This window comes from Neomonachus schauinslandi, chromosome 9 (genome assembly GCF_002201575.2).
Source record: "Neomonachus schauinslandi chromosome 9, ASM220157v2, whole genome shotgun sequence".
Taxonomy (NCBI): Eukaryota; Metazoa; Chordata; class Mammalia; order Carnivora; family Phocidae; genus Neomonachus; species Neomonachus schauinslandi.
Window position 1 is genome coordinate 222,460 of NC_058411.1, and position 14,251 is coordinate 236,710.

Sequence of the window (14,251 nt, forward strand, 5' to 3'; positions counted from 1 at the left end):
GTTCACAATCCACACCTAGTCCCTCTGAGTCACAGGAGTTTACCATTACTATATAATGCCCCTCCCCCACACAGGACCAGCACACCAGGGTATCAGGAGGGGATTAACACTGAGGGGACTCAGGACACAGATCAATCTGGAGAGGTAAATGTAGGGATTGTAGGGGCAACAGTGAAACCAGCTCGAGGACAGGAACCCTATAGCTTCCACACCTAGCCCATGGGCCACAGACTTTTTCCCTCTTTCCTTGTGTTCTTGGCCATTACTTCTCCCTACTCTTAGTCTATTGGTTTATTCGGGATTATCTATGAGGTCTCTGACAGAAACACAGATCCAGGAGAAAGTGCTGCCTGAGGTCCAAGGAGCAAGTGTCAGGAGGGGATGACCAGAAAATAGAGCCCCATGAATGGACAGAACAAGAGCTGTCCCAGTGATGAGTGGTCCTATGGAACTGAGAGCTGACATCACTCACTTGTCCCTATGCTTCCCTGCCCACCTGGTAACCTGGAAGAGTGTCACCTGACATGGTGTTGCTTCTCCTCCTCCAATTCTCAGGGTCACCTCTCCCACATGTATGGGGTCACCAGTTCCACCTAGCTGCAGGCCAGGGATGCTCATAGGATGACTGCTCTTGCCTGTCCTCAGCCCTGGAACCAGGCTCACACCTGCTGGTGTCCACACTATCCCAGCAGCAGCAAGCACAGCCCAGAGTCCCAGCACTCTTCAAGCCTCCTCTTGATGGGCACAAACCCAGTGCCCAGCCCATGTCTGGGGGACACAAACCCCCCTATGCTGGTGTACTTTGTGTGGCCCAATTGTGTATGGCCCTGAGTACAGGTTGGAGGATGGGACACTGTTGCTGTCACCAGAATCCTTCCAGGCCCCAGCAGCACTGTTGACCTTGAAGGAGACCCACAAGGACCCTCTACACACAACATCAAGCTCTGGTGAGGAGTTATTTTATCCAAACCAGAAGCAGATGCATCTCTTCCACTGTGGCTTTTTACGTGTGGCGCTTCCATTCTGGAAACATAAACTAACAAAATTAAGTTAGTGAAAAAGTAAGGTGTGTTTGAACAGTCTTCTGGGCCTTAAGTTCCTATTTCTGGTGCTAAGGACGTCTCTCTCCTCCGGGTACAGAGAGGGCGCCTTTCTCATGGGAGAATTATCTTCAGCTTTCAGGGGGACCGAGGAGGTCATGGTGTCTCTGCACAGACTATTTCTCAAGTACCTTTTATTCCAGGGGCATATGTGGGGTGGCATATTCTGCTCCCCTCTACCATGCAATACTGGAGTAGAGACACTGCAGCAAATATCTGTGAGCCCAGACAGGGTCCCCAAGCAGGGCTGGGGTCTCAGCTGCAGGGGATGCTCAGGACCCCACCAGCACAGGGCTGCTGCTCCAGGAGCAGGTACACGGGGGTCTGGGGAAGTCTTTCCTCTCAGAAGTTGGGGTCTCCTTTTCCAGAAAACAATCTAAAATATGAGTAGGTCAAGCAATGCTAAAGGGTGTGTAAATATCCTGTTCTGTCAGGAACAGTTACCAAACTCAAGGCAATGAGAAGCACATTTGAAGAGGATAATATTCCAGGTCTTTGGGATATCTTAATTTTAAAGAGATGGAGGCAGGAATGCAGTTATTAGCTCATGGGTGCAGCATTTTGGAGTCACACTGATCCAGGAAAAAAATATCCAGATATCAGTGCCAAGAAAAGGTTCAGGTGGTTTTACTGTCATTCAAAGTTGGATTCAAAATAAGTAGCATTTCCTGTGGGGTCTTTTCCCTCAGCAGACAGTGGGAGAAGTTCTGTCTGCTGCTAGCTCAGGGAGCTGGCAGGGTACCCATGTCCTCAAACAAGGATTAAGACTTGGTCCTTCAACGTCCTACTGAGTATGGTCCCTGTGATGTCTATCTGCTCCTTCTCTTGATGGGTCTGGTTTGAGTATAAAATACTCTGTTTCAAGCTGGGGGCATCACGTTGCCCAATTTCAAGCTATATTACAAAGCTGTGATCACCAAGACAGCATGGTACTGGCACAAAAAAAGACACAGACCAATGGAACAGAATAGAGAGCCCAGATATGGACCCTCAACTCTATGGTCAAATAATCTTCAACTAAGCAGGGAAAAAATATGCAATGGAAAAAAGACAGTCTCTTCAATAAGTGGTGCTCTGAAAATTGGACAGCCACATGCAGAAGAATAAAATTCAACCATTCTCTAACACCATACACAAAGATAAACTCAAAATGGATGAAAGACTTCAATGTGAGACAGGAATCCATCAAAATTCTAGAGGAGAACATAGGCAGTAACCTCTTTGACATCGGCCACAGCAGTTTCTTTCAAGATACATCTCCAAAGGCTAGTGAAACAAAAGCAAAAATGAACTTTTGGGACTTTTGGGACTTCAAAATCTTCTGCACAGCTAAGGAAACAGTCAACAAAACAAAGAGGCAACCCACAGAATGGGAGAAGATATTTGCAAAGGACACTACAGATAAAGGGCTGGTATCCAAGATCTAGAAAGAACTTCTCAAACTCAACACCCAGAAAACAAATAATCAAGTCAAAAAGTGGGCAGAAGATATGAAGACACTTCTCTGAAGAAGACATACAAATGGCTAACAGACACATGAAAAAATGTTCATCATCATTAGCCATCAGGGAAATTCAAATCAAAACCACATTGAGATACCACCTTACACCAGTCAGAATGGCAAAAATGGACAGGGCAAGAAACAACAAAGGTTGGAGAGGTTGTGGAGAAAGGGGAACCCTCTTACACTGTTGGTGGGAATGCAAGTTGGTACAGCCACTTAGGAAAACAATGTGGAGGTTCCTCAAAAATTTAAAAATAGAGCTACCCTATGACCCAGCAATTGTACTCCTGGGTATTTACCCCAAAGACACAGATGTAGTGAAAAGAAGGGCCATATGCACCCCAATGTTCATAGCGCAATGTCCGCAATAGCCACAGTGTGGAAAGAGCTGAGATGCCCTTCAACAGATGAATGGATAAAGAAGATGTGGTCCATATGTACAATGGAATATTACTCAGCCATCAGAAAGGATGAATACCTAACTTTAACATCAACATGGATGGGACTGGAGGAGATTATGCTCAGTGAAATAAGTCAAGCAGAGAAAGTCAATTATCATAGGATTTCCTTATTTGTGGAACATAAGGAATAACATGGAGGACATTAGGAGAAGGAAGGGGGAAATGAGGGGGGGATTGGAGGGAGAGATGAACCATGAGAGACTATGGACTCTTAGAGACAAACAGGGTTTTAAAGGGGAGGGGGGAGGGGGGATTGGTTAGCCTGGTGATGGGTATTAAGGAGGGCACGTACTGCATGGAGCACTGGGTGTTATACGAAAACAATGGATCATGGATCACCACAACACAAACTAATGATGTATTGTATGGTAACTAACATAATATAATAAAATTTTTAAAAAATAATAAAATAAAATAACAATCTTTAAAAATTTTATTTATTTATTTGAGAGAGAGAATGAGAGAGAGAGAGAGAGCTTGAGATGGGGGAGGGTCAGAGGGAGAAGCAGACTCCCCGCTGAGCAGGGAGCCCAATGCAGGACTCGATCCTGGGACTCCAGGATCATGACCTGAGCCGAAGGCAGTTGCTTAACCAACTGAGCCACCCAGGCGCCCCAACAATCTTTAAAAATAAATAAAATAAATAAAATAAAAAACTCCGTTTCATGAATATGCAAATGATCTGAGGTACACTAGGTTAGGTATGAAGATGTCTGTGTCCTGAGAGCATCACCCAACAACTGCACCCCCCCCCCCACAGAAGCCACTGAGAACACAGCCTCTCACCATGGACTGGAGCTGGAGAATCCTCTTCTTAGTGGCACTGGCTACAGGTAAGAGACTCCCAGTCACTGGGCTGAGGAGGGGACAAAGGCCAGTCAAGGATGACATCATCCCCACCTGTTCCCTCTCCACAGGTGTGCACTCCCAGGTCCAGCTGGTACACTCTGGGGCTGAAGTGAGGAAGCCAGGCACATCCAGGAAGGTCTCCTGTAAGGCATCTGGATACACTTTCCCTGACTACTATCTGCACTGGGTGCGACAGGCCCCAGAACAAGGACTTGAGTGGAAAGGGGTGAATTGACCCTGAAGATGGTGTCACAAGTTATGCACTGAAACTCCAGGGCAGAGTCACCGTGATGGCAGACATGTCCACTAGGACAGCCTACAGGGATCTGAGCAGTCTGAGTCTGAGGACACGGACATGTATCACTGTGGGAGAAACACAGTGGGAGAACCCATATCCTGGGTGTGTCAGAAACCCTGAGGAGGGGGCAGCTGTTGTGATGGGCTAAGGAGATGTGAAGTACAAGGATTCCCTTGCCTTCATCATACCAAAGTGTCAGAAGTTTGGGACAAAGAATGATGTTCTCATGGGGATCCCAGTCTTTTAGGGAAAGGTTTGAAGAGTCCAAATATACTGAAGTAAAAACACAGATAAAAGGTTTGCATAAAATACCACTCTTTTTGTTTGTTTGTTTTATTATGTTCAGTTAGCCAACATATAGTACATCATTAGTGGGTTTTTGTAATTTTTTATTTATTTATTTGAGACACAGAGAGAGAGGGAGCACAAGCAGGGAGGAGGGTCAGAGGCAGAGGGAAATACAGACTCTCTGCTGAGCAGGGAGCTCCATGTGGGGACTTGATCCCAAGACACCAGGATCATGACCATATCCAAAGGCAGCTGCTTAACCAACTAAGGCACCCGGGTGCCCCCATCATTAGTTTTTGCTGTAGTATTCAATGATTCATTAGTTGTGTATAACACTCATTGCTCATCACATCAAGTGCCCTCCTTAATACCCATTACCCAGTTACTCCATCCCCAACACCCTCCCTTCTGTAATTCTCAGTTTGTTTCCCAGAATCCAAGTCTCTCATGCTTTGTCTCCCTCTCTGATTTCTTCCCATTTGGATTTCCCTCCCTACCACTAATGTCCACTGTGCTATTGCTTATATTCCCCATATGAGTGAAATCATATAACATTTATCTTTCTCTGGCTGATGTATTTCACTTAGCATAATCCCCTCCAGTTTCATCCGTGTTGATGCAAACGGTAGGTATTTATCCTTTCTGGTGGTTGAGTAATGTTCCATTGTATATATGGACCACATCTTCTTTATCCATTCATCTTTTGAAGGGCATCTCAGCTCCTTCCACAGTTTGGCTATTGTGGACATTGCTGCTATGAACATTGGGGTGCATGTGCCCCTTCTTTTCATTACATCTGTATCTTTGGGGTAAATACCCAGTAGTGCAATTGCTGGATCATAGGGTAGCTCTATTTTTAACTTTTTGAGGAACTTCCATAGCATTCCAAAGTGGCTGTACCAACTTGCATTCCCACCAACAGCGTAAGAGGGTTCCCCTTTCTCCAGATCCTCGCCAACATTTGTTGTTTCCTGCCTTGTTAATTTTTGCCATTCTGACTGGTGTAAGATGGTATCTCATTGTGGTTTTGATTTGGATTTCCCTGATAGCTAATGATGTTGAACATTTTTTCATGTGTCTGTTAGCTATTTCTATGTCTTCTTTGGAGAACTCTCTGTTCATGTCTTCTCACATTGCTTGACTGGACTTTTTGGTTTTGGGGTGTTGAGTTTGGGAAGTTCTGCATAGATCTTGGTTACCAGCCCTTTGTCTGTAATGTCATTTGCAAATATCTTCTCCCATTCCATGGGTTGCCTCTTAGTTTTGTTGACTATTTCCTTTGCTGTGCAGAAGGTTTTATCTTGGTGAAGTCCCAAAAGTTCCTTTTTGCTTTTGTTTCCCTTGCCTGTAGATGTGTCTTGAAAGAAGTTGCTGTGGCCAATGTTGAAGAGGTTAATGCCTGTGTTCTCCTTTAGGATTTTGATGGATTCCCGTGTCACATTGAGGTCTTTCATCCATTTTGAGTTTATCTTTGTGTATGGTGTAAGAGAATGGTCAAGTTTCATTCTGTACATAGCTGTCCAATTTTCCCAGCATCATTTTTTGAAGAAACTGTCTTTTTTCCATTGGATATTCTTTTCTGATTTGTCAAAGTTTAGTTGACCATAGAGTTGAGCTTCCTTTTCTGGGGTCTCTATTCTGTTCCTCTGATCTATGTGTCTGTTTTTGTGCCAGTACCATACTGTCTTGGTGATCACAGCTTTTCAATATAGCTTGAAGTCAGGCATTGTGATACTCCTATCTTTGGTTTTCTTTTTCAACATTCCCCTGGTGATTCAGGGTCTTTTCTGGTTCCATGCAAATTTTAAGGTAATTTCTTCCAGTTCTGTGAAAAATATCAATGGTATTTTGATAGGGATTGCATTGAAAGTGGAGATTTCTCTGGGTAGCATAAGCATTTTAACAATGTTTATTCTTTTTTTTATTATGTTCAGTTAGCCAATATATAGTACATCATTTTTGATGTAGTGTTCAACAATTCATTAGTTGTGTATAACACCCAGTGTTCATCACAACACATGCCCTTCTTAATACCCATTCTTCCAATCCATGAACATGGAATGTTTTTCCATCTCTTTGTGTCTCCCCCAGTTTCTTTCATAAGTGTTCTGTTGTAGAGTGTATAGATCCTTTACCTCTTTGGTTAAGTTTATTCCTAGGTATCTTATGGTTTTTGGTGCTATTGTAAATGGAATAAATTCCTTAATTTCTCTTTCTTCAGTCACATTGTCAGTGTACAGAAATGCAACTGATTTCTGTGCGTTCATTTTCTATCCTGCCACATTGGTGAATATCTGTATGAGTTCCAGTAATTTAGGGGTGGAGTCTTTTGGGTTTTCCACATAAAGTATCATGTCATCTGCAAAGAGAGAGAGTTGCACTTCTTCTTTGCCAATTTGAATGCCTTTTCTTTTTGTTGTCTGATTGTTGTTGCTAGGACTTCCAGTACTATATTGAACAATAGTGGCAAGAGTGGGCATTCTTGTTGTGTTCCTGATCTTAAGAGAAAGGCTCTTAGCTTTTCCCCATTGAGCATGATATTCATAGATGCTTTTCATAGAAGCTTTTATGATACTGATGTATGTTCCCTCTATTCCTATACTTTGAAGAGTTTTCATCAGGAAAGGATGTTATATTTTGTCAAATGCTTTTTCTGCATCAATTGAGAGGATCATATGTTTCTTTTCTCTTCTTCTGTTAATATGATCTATCATGTTAATTGATTTTTGAATGTTGAACCAACCTTGCATCCCAGGAATAAATTCCACCTGGTCGTGGTGAATAATCCTTTTCATGTACTGTTAGATTCTATTGGCTAGGATCTTGTTGAGTTTTTTGACATCCATGTTCATCAGGGATATTGGTCTGTAATACTCCTTTTTGATGGGATCTTTGTCTGGTTTTCGTATCAAGGTAATGCTGGCCTCAGAGAATGACTTGGAAGTTTTCCTTCTGTTTCTATTTTTTGTAACAGCTTCAGTTTCATATCTAGAATAGGTATGATTTCTTCTTTAAATGTTTGGTAGAATTCCCCTGGGAAGCCATCTGGTCCTGGGCTTTTGTTTGTTGGGAGATTTTTGATCACTGCTTCAATTTCTTTGCTGGTTATGCCTCCATTCAGGTTTTCTATTTCTTCCTGGTTCAGTTTTGGTAGTTTATACACTTCTAGGAATGCATCCATTTCTTCCAGTTTGCCCATTTGTTGGCATATAGTTACTCAAAATGTGTTCTTATAATTGTTTGTATTTCTTTGGTATTGGTTGTGATATCTCCTCTTTCATTCAGGATATTATTTATTTGGATCCTTTCTCTTTTCTTTTGGATAAATCTGGCCAGAGGTATCTATCTTATTAATTCTTTCAATGAACCAACTTCTAGTTTCATTGATCTTTTCTACTGTTCTTCTAGTTTCTATTTCATTGATTTCAGCTGTAATCTTTATTATTTCTCTTCTCCTGCTTGGTTAGGATTTATTTGCTGTTCTTCTTCCAGGTCTTTCAGTTGTAAGGTTAGCTTGTGTATTTTGGACTTTTCTTATTTCTTGGGACAGGCTTGTATTGCTATATAGTTCTCTCTTAGGACTGCCTTTGCTGCATCCCAAAGGTTTTGAGCAGTTCTGTTTTCATTTTCATTAGTTTCCAAAATTTTTTAAATTCTTCTTTAATTTCCTGGTCAACCCATTCATTCTTTAATAAGATGTTCTTCAACCTCCAAGTGTTTGAGTTCCTTCCAAAATCTTCTTGTGGTTAAGTTCGTTTCAAAGCATTGTTGTCTGAAAATGTGCAGGGTATAATCCGAATCTTCTGGTATCCTTGAGACCTGATTTGTGACCCAGTATGTAATCTATTCTGGAGAATGTTCCATGTGCAATCAAGAAGAATGCATATTCTGTTGCTTTAGGATGGAATGCTCTTTGTGTATCTGTGAAGCCCATCTCTTCCAATGTTCCATTCAAAGTCCAAGGACTTTTATCTGTCCATTGCTGTGAGTGGGGTGTTGAAGTCCCCTACTATTATTGTGTTATTATCTATGTGTTTCTTTACTTGATTATTAATTGGTTGATGTAATTGGCTGCCCCCAAATTAGGGGCATAAATATTTATAATTATTAGATCTTCTTGTTTGGTAGACTCTTTAAGTGTGATATGGTGTCTCACTTCCACCCTTACTACAGTCTTTGGTTCAAAATCTAACTTGTCTGATATGAGGATTGCTACCCCAGCTTTCCTTTGACCTCCATTGACATAATAAATGCTTCTCTATCCCCTCAGTCTTAATCTAGATGTGACTTTGGGTCTAAAATGAGTTTCTTATAGACAGCATATCAATGGGTCTTGTTTTTTTATGCAGTCTTATACCCTGTGCCTTTTCATTGGAGCATTTAGTCCATTTGCATGCAGGTTAATTATTGAAAGATATGAAATTGGTGTTATTTTATTACCTGTAAAGTCAATGTTTCTGTAGATTGTCTCTTTTCCTTTCTAGTCTTTGTTATTTTGGGGCTGTCTCTTTGCTCAAAGGATCCCCTTTAATATTTCTTGCAGGGCTGGTTTAGTGATCATAAATTCTTTTAGTTTTTCTTCATCCCTAAGCCTTTTATATCTCCTATTTTGAAGGACACCCTGCTGGATCAAGTATTCTGGCTGCATATTTTTCCCATTTAGCATATTGAATATATCATGGCAGGCCTTTCTGGCCTGCCTGGTCTCTGTGGATAGGTCTGCTGCCAACCTTATGTGTCTACCTTGTAGGTTAAGGACCTCTTGTCCCAAGCTGCTTTCAGGATTTTCTCTTTATCTCTGAAGTTTACAAGCTTCATTATTATAGATTGGGTTTTTGACCTATTTTTATTAATATTGAAGGGGTTATCTGTGCCACCTGGACTTGAATGTCTGTTTCCTACCCTAGATTAGGTAAGTTCTCAGCTATAAATTGTTCAAATAAACCTTCTGCCTCTCTCCTTCTTTCCTCATCACCTTGGACCCTTATTATTCAAATATTATTGTACTTTATGGTATCACTGATTTCTTGAAGTCTCCCCTCATGATCCAGTAGTTGTTTTTGTCTCTTTTTCTCAGCTTCCTTACTTTCCATCATTTTGTCTTCTCTATCACTGATTCTCTCTTCTGGCTCATTTATCCTAGCTGTTAGAGCCTCCATTTATGACTGCCTCACTGTAATAGCATTATTAATTTTGCCCTGATGAGATTTTAGTTCTTTTATTTCTGCAGTAAGAGATTTTTAGTGTCTTCTGTGCTTTTTTTTTAGCCCACCTAGTACCTTTATAATAGTTGTTTTGAATTTTAGTTCCAACATCTTACTTATATCTGTACTGATGAAATCTATGGCAGAGAGTACTACCTCTGGTTCTTTTTTTTTTTTTTTTTTTCTGTGAATTTCTCCTTCTAGTCATTGTGTCCAGAAAAGAAAGGAGGAAATAAAGAAATAAAAGAAAAAAGATGGGGAAGCATGATGGTAGAAGAGTAGGGGACCTCGTTTCATCTGGTTCCTTGAATTTAGCTGGATATCTATCAAACCATTCTGAATGCCCACAAATTCAGTCTGAGATGTAAGAAAATATATCTGGAACTCTACAAGCAGAAAAATGACTGCTTTTTGCAAGGTAGGAGGTGTGGAGTCCCAAATTTATGGGAAATTTCAGAAGATATGTGGAGAGGGGAGGGACCCTCCATAAGCTGGCTACTGGAAAATGATATAACAACAGAGAGCAAAATCAGAACCCTTAGAAATCTGCTCCAGTGAGAGATCCCTTTGTGATAGGGGCTCAGGGGATGAAAAGGGCAGAATTCTAGGTGGATCATTGTGTTCTCAGGATCCCAGGGAACACAGAAAGTTCGGGGGTGCCTGAACTGATAGAGTGCTCAAGCAGTGGAACAGGTAAACTGGTTATGGTCAGTGAGCCCAGGAGGGACCCTCAGCTCTGGTCACCATAAACTGTGAACTGGGTGATCAAGTGACCCCTCTATGCCTGAGCACCCTGAAAAGGACTGGAACGTGCAGGCCATTTACCATTTCCTGGCAGGGACAAAAGGGCTGTGCCCATGACTGGACAACAGGTCTCAGGGTTACAGCAGCCCTGGAAAGGACAGTAGGGCAGCATTCTGCCATGACCAGGGAGCAGCAGGATAGTAGGGTGTACATGCAAGCCCACAACCACTCACCCGTTACAAAGACACAAAGCACAGAGATGTTTGTGGGTCCCTGGGACTACCCCAGGGAAAATTGCAGTGAGCATGAACCTCAGGAGTCTCCGGAGTTTGGTGCACAAAGATGTGGCACCCACAACCAGGCAACAGCTCTCAGGGTGGTGGCAGCTCCAGAAAGAACAGTAGGGCAGCACCCAGCCATGACCTAGAGGCTGTGGAGCAGGGTGCACATGCAAGCCCACAACCGCTGGCAGTCACAAAGGCACAAAGCACAGAGACAATCTCCGGTCCCTGGGACTCCCCCTGGGAGAATTGCAGTGGGCACAAACAGCGGGAGTCTTCAGAGTTTGGCGCACACAGAAGTGGAGACAGATTAACCCAAAGGGTTTATTGAAGAAGGAGTACCACGATCTTGTGGCTCTGGGCCAGATCCCCACATGGCCATTTTTGCTCTGACCCTCTGAGGGGGCATGGAGAGCTGCGAGGGAAAAGTCACACAACCAGCTCACATTGAGCCCATCCCCCTGATAAAGGGTGGAGCAACTCCGCCCAGACAGAGACACCTGAGAAGCAGCATAGACAGCCCCTCCCCGAGAAGACAGTAAGGAAGAACAGGTGAAAGACAAGTTTATGGATCCCACAAGACTGTAAAACTCCAGCACCAGGGGAAAATAGTATATCGACCTCCAGGTTTTTCCCATGACTCGTTTATCCTTCAGTAACAATGAAGCATGGATCACTACATCAAAGACTAATGATGTATTATATGGTGACTAACATAACATAATAAAATAAAATTTAAAAAAATAAAATAAATAAAATTTTCAATTTCTTTTTCCTTTTTTTACCTTTTTCCCATTTCAACTAGATTCTTATTTTACCAACTTATGTTTATAAGTTGCTTTTTATCTTTTATTTTTTCACATTTACTTTTTATAGATTTACTGCTCATTCTAATCCTTTTTTCACTCTATTCAATTTTATTTATTTTTTTATTTTTTTTAACTTTATTATATTATGTTAGTCACCATACAATACATCATTGGTTTTTGATGTGGTGATCCACGATCCATTGTTTTCATACAACACCCAGTGCTCCATGCAGTACATTCCCTCCTTAATACCCATCACCGGGCTAACCAATCCTCCCTCCCCCCTCCCCTCTAGAACCCTGTTTGTTTCTCAGAGTCTATAGTCTCTTTTTATATATAAGTTATGCTTTCTTTGCAATTTTGGGATATTGTGTTTTCTAACACACAGACCAAAATTCAATCAGAAATAAGTGGATCATGCTGCTTTGTCAACCCTGTGAAATTATAGTCTCTCCCCCTCCCCCATTTTTTGTTTTGTTTCATTTTGAATTTGTTTGCTTTCCTGTGCTGGCTTCCAACCACTTCGGATTTTTTCTAGGGTGCATTGTGCTTGGGTCGTGGTTGATATTTTGGACTCTGTTCATTTGCACAACCATCCCTTGACAAGATGATTAGGAGGAGAAACACTCAACAACAGTATGGAGGTTTCTGAAGGCGTTAAAAATAGAGCTACCCTACAACCCAGGAATTGCACTACTGGGTATTTATCCCAAAAATACAGATGCAGTGAAAAGAAGGAGTACATGCACCCTAATGTCATACAGCAATGTCCACAATAGCCAAACTATGGAAGGAGCTGAGATGTCCTTCAAGGGATGAGTGGGACCACAGGGAGGAGCTGTGTGCACAGCAAGAGAGGGTGTGAAGGAGCCCCTCCTCTGAGATGGACAGGGGCTCAGGGGAGGCCAGAAGGCCCCCCATGCAGCACCACTCCCCCCAGGGCTCCTCAGGGTCCCCTCTCAGAGGCTGGGGGCTCAGGCAGGGAGGCAGCTGCCCCTCTGTGGGGGGAGGTTGTGGGGGGCCCTCCCTCCGGGCATGCCACACAAGGCAGCTCTGCAGGACCCCACACTCAGGGCTGGATGAGGTACAGAGGGAGAGAATTTCTGGAACACACATCCTGGGAAACCAACAAGCTCAATATGGCAGTCCAGCCTGGGAGGCCAGGTGCTGGGAGAACACAGCCTTTTCCTCGCTTGCTTCCTCACTTAGAAATGCTGCCATGGGAATCTCCTGCCTTTGGAATGAGATCTTAAAACCCGATGGAAATGTCTCCTCAACATTGACCACTCGTGGTGCTGGGAACCCCACCAAGCCCTGCGGCTGGACTCAGGGGAGGGGAGGGGTCACAGAGGCAGCACCCAGCCCAGGAGACAAGGAGCAAACACACGAATATGGGCCCCTTGGGCAGGGACGCTGAGCTTCACAGGAGACATGAGCCCAGAGAGGACTCTTCCCCTCCAGGCAGCAGTGATGTCAAGGCTTGAAGACCCAAAGGACACAGGCAGCTGGGGACGGGGGTGTCCAGCAGAGGGTCAGCCCGCCTGCTCCACAATCCCATGGGGAACCTGAGAGAAACAGACAACAATGTCGGCCAGGTCCTGGGCAGCCTCTCTGGAAGCCCCAGTGGTCAGGAGGCGGGACGAGAGACAACCAGGGTCCATCCTACAGAGGGAAGCATTTAGGTCCAATCAGAATCACCCACATTCACCATGGAGTCGATGCCCAGGAGCCACTGAGAAGACAGAGAGATCAGATTCCTGGGGCCTCGGGAGAAGGTGCGGGACCTATGCAGACACAACAAACCTCACCCTCAAAGGGGCTCTGGTGCTCCAGCAGCACCCCCAGCCAGGTGTGCAGGAGGGCACCTGGGCCTCCCCTGGAACTGGAATACACATCACCTGTGCCTGGGCATCCCCTGGGCCTCCCCTCTGCGTGGGCCTACCCTTAACCTGCACCTAGGTCTTCCCTGGTCTGGACCTCCCCTGTTCAGCTGCACCTGGGCCTCTCCTAGGACTGGATTTACGCTGGACCTCCCCTTGGTCTAGACCTCCCCTGCACTGGCACCTGGGCCTTCCCTGGGTCTAGAACCCTCTTTATCTGTACCTGGGCCTCCCCTGGGTCTGGACTTCCCCTGAGTTTCCATGAGTCTGTTCCTCTCCTGCACCTGGACCTGAGCCTCTATTGGTTCTAGATCTTCTCGCACCTGTAGCTGGTCTTCCCATGGTTCTCCCCTCTACCTGGGCCTCCCCTTCACCTGCACCTGGGCCTCTCTTGGGATGGACCTGCCCTGCACCTGTAATTGGCCCTCCCTTAGGCCTGGACTACTACTTCATCTATACCCTGGCCTCACCTGCACCTGGCCCTTCCCTGGGCCTCCACTGGGTCTGGACCTGCCCTGCACCTATACTGGGCCTTACCTTCTCCTGGGCCTTCTCTGGGCCTCCCCTTTGTCTGGACTTCCCCTGCACCTGGACCGGCACCTGGCCTCTCCTGGCTTGGACCTCACCTTCATTTGTACCTGGCACAGTCTTGGGTATGGACCTTCCCGGGTACTCCCCTGGGTCTGGACCTTCCCTGCATCTGTACCTCAGGCTCCCAGGGTCTAGAAAACACTTCACCTATACATGGGCCTCCCCTGACCATCCCATGGGCCACCTCTGGGCCTCCCTAGGTGTGGGCTTCACCTACAACTCTACCTGGGCCTCTCCAGGCC

The 14,251-nt window shown here is 44.4% G+C and overlaps 1 pseudogene; it reads left to right on the forward strand.

Annotated features, from left to right (window-relative positions):
• The first annotated feature begins 3,852 nt into the window (after positions 1–3,852).
• Positions 3,853–4,332, forward strand: LOC123325696 (annotated as a pseudogene).
• The last annotated feature ends 9,919 nt before the right edge of the window (positions 4,333–14,251 follow it).